This window comes from Pinus tabuliformis, chromosome 7 (assembly GCF_031772625.1).
Source record: "Pinus tabuliformis cultivar Carrire ecotype Pingquan chromosome 7, CPIR1, whole genome shotgun sequence".
NCBI lineage: Eukaryota > Viridiplantae > Streptophyta > Pinopsida > Pinales > Pinaceae > Pinus > Pinus tabuliformis.
Window position 1 is genome coordinate 1,351,232,824 of NC_142293.1, and position 3,205 is coordinate 1,351,236,028.

Here is a 3,205-nt window from a genome sequence, read left to right on the forward strand (position 1 = left end):
TTTTCATAGTTGGATATGGTTACATTCCTCTGTTAGATGCTCAAATACTTGAATGCTCTCTACCTATGTTACGTTTAGATCTTTCTAATCTCAATTCTCAATGCTCAAATATTCAGGCTTGGTCACATGTTCAATGCTGAAATAGGGATTTCTTTTCTTTTATTTTATTTTAATAACTTTGAAAAAATTACATAAATTTAATTAAAAAAAATTGTACATCCTGCATATGCTTTATGATTCCATGATCCTCCTCTGGAGTAATCTCATTTAAAAAATCTCCAAAACACAGATTCAAAATATCGTCATAGATGATGCTCATAGGAAACTATCTCCTATCTACTAGTTAGATACTAGTAGATATTCATATTTTAAGCAAAAGGTTATCCCACAGTCCATCAAAATAAATGTCTTATACACGAGTCATCCAATGTCTCTTTCAATCTGATCCTGTACCAGAATCATGTATATCTGAAGATACAAACAGCTAGCAGAGAATTAAAATGACTTATCATCCGATCTCTTTCAATCTGATCCTGTACCAGAATCATGTATATCTGAAGCTACAAACAGGTAGCAGAGAATTAAAATGACTCATCAAATTGTTGAATGAACATATTCAGAGGTCTGGCGTTTCTCAGATTCCAGTTGTGTGTCAAATCCCGTGTGTAGTTGCAGACCTTTTGGAGAAAATCTGCATTTCCATTTCATTCTTTATAGACATGAGTAAAAGAAATTGAATTTCTTCATAGATTGTTAATTTTTAATATCAGATCTGATTTATTTTTCACAATAATTATTTTATACCTGGAAATTATTTCACCCAATAATTTGTTTTCTTTCTAAAACTGCTGAAAATAAATACACTGTATTTTAACTTCACAAATAAAATTTGTAGCAAAAAAATACACAAATAAAATTTGTTGCAAAAATAAAACAGAAAATCGTTCACAAAAAAACACCTACCCAACAAATTCTCCTTCACTTTTAGTTAACTCAAGGAAATTAGGGCTCCCGTAACAGATAAATGAACTCAAGAGAATTAGGGCTCCCGTAACAGAGAATTTGGTACTTAGAGAATACCTAGAAAATACAGCACAATAGAACCCGATTTTACCCTCCTTCGGAATCTCTGCCCATGAAGAATTTGGCCCACTGTAGATTATATTGTCAGCCCTGGAAAAACTGTCTTCTCTTCCTGCGAATTGGCCTCCTTTTCCTTGCTATGTACGATCCCTTCCCTGAAACAAATATCTCTTTTACTCGTGCACAAATGTAGCTGGAAAATATTGGCCTCTCCGTCCTGCTCTCTCCACAAGCTCATCCTCTTCGGCCTTTTCGCGAAATCACCTTACTGTGCATTTTTTTGGTTTCTCATTCTTTCTAGAAAAATCACTATTTTTTAACAATATGAAAGCAAGTCTCATCACTAATCCTGGCCTATGGAGTTGTGGCGTTTAGAATCTATTTGCAGCTTTCTTACCAAACAAATTAATTATTTGGCTTGTCTTCATCTTATCTCATAGACTTTTGTAAATTTTCATTTTGAGTTAAATCCCTAAACCCCAATCTCCAAAGTGATAGTGGGTTAAGATTAATTCTTTGGCTAGTTTTAGTGTTTGGAATCATTTGCATTAGTCCCACTTACTTCACAAATTATTTGACTTGTCTTCATCCTTAGTTTTGGTGTTTGGAATCATTTGCAGTAATCCCACTTCACAAATTATTTGACTTGTCTTCATCCTTTAGCATAGACATTTTTTACAATTTCATTTTGAGTTAAATCCCTAAACCCCAATCTCCAAAGTGATAGCTATCCTTTGGCATAGACATTTTTTACAATTTCATTTTGAGTTAAATCCCTAAACCCCAATCTCCAAAGTGATAACTGGTTAAAATTAATTCTTGGCTAGTTTTGGTGTTTGGAATCATTTGCAGCAGTCCCACTTCACAAGTTATTTGACTTGTATTCATCCTTTCACATAGGCATTTGCAGTAGTCCCGCATTTGCAGTAGTCCCACTTCACAAATTATTTGACTTGTATTCATCCTTTCACATAGGCATTTTTTACAATTTCATTTTGAATTAAATCCCTAAACCCCAATCTCCAGAGTAATAAACCCCAATCTCCAGAGTAATAGCTGGTTAAGATTAATTTTTGGCTCTCATATATCAATGATCTAGTTTTGATATGATTCACTTAAATAATTAAATTACTTATCTTATAAATCTAGTCCAATAGTCAGTGCTAATCAATTAAATTAATTAATCTATTTTCTAAATTAGACTTAAGAAAAAAAAATCATATTAATGACTTACTCTTTATAAACAAGCACCTACAAAACATTTTAGACCTCTCTTCATAAACCAACACCTAAAAAGGACTTTAGACATCTTCTACATGCTTGACATCTAGCCTATATAAAAGCACTTATCTCAGATATACACAACATAGATGGTCTGATATTTTCCAAATTACAATCTACCAGTCACCAAATACCCATAGCTTAGTAACACCTTTTTCAGTGGAAAGGAAAAGCAACAGTTTCAAAGCCAATTATTCCAACATAATTATTTGTTCTTATGTCCAGTCTTGTCTTGAACTTGATGAAATGATTATCATTAAAGAAGACCATTTCCTGTTGCCCCATAGACAGATGGATCCTCTGGATAAACTCCATCAAAAGTGCCACAGGTCCCACTTTTGTCAGTCTGTTATTGAGAATGTGCCTGGGCTTTGAACGCTGAAAAAATGTCTTCCTTTTTGCTGCACATTGAAATGAAGGAATAAGCCTATCCTAAAAAGCTTGCATGATTGGCAAGCCAAATTTGCCATGCAGCAATCCGCAGTAAGGTTTTGAAAAATTTCAGCTCAAGTTTAGACTGCCATGATTTAAGGCATTTAGTAATTGTTTACACTAGTAATAAATAATTATTCAATATAAGATCAATATAAATTATAAAAAAATCAAATATTAAATAAGATGGAGTGAATTAATGGTTAGTTAATTATAAAAAATCAAATATTTAGTATTAAATAAAATGCGGTGAATTAATAGTTAGTTTATCACTTTTGTATCCTTCACACCATGAAAAGTAATAAAAATTCAACCTAAACAATTATTTAATATAAAGAGAAATATAAATTATAAAATTACAAATATTAAATACTAGGCAGTAAAATAATGATTTCTATTCTATCTCGGC

General features: G+C 32.2%; 1 long non-coding RNA gene across 1 annotated transcript; it reads right to left on the minus strand.

Moving 5' to 3' along the window:
• Positions 1-315: 315 nt before the first annotated feature.
• On the minus strand, positions 316-1,504 carry LOC149252562 (uncharacterized). Its single transcript, XR_016266077.1, has 2 exons — positions 1,081-1,504; positions 316-691 (listed from the first exon to the last, which is right to left on the minus strand). It is a non-coding gene; the product is annotated as an uncharacterized LOC149252562 (long non-coding RNA).
• Between the last annotated feature and the right edge of the window lie 1,701 nt (positions 1,505-3,205).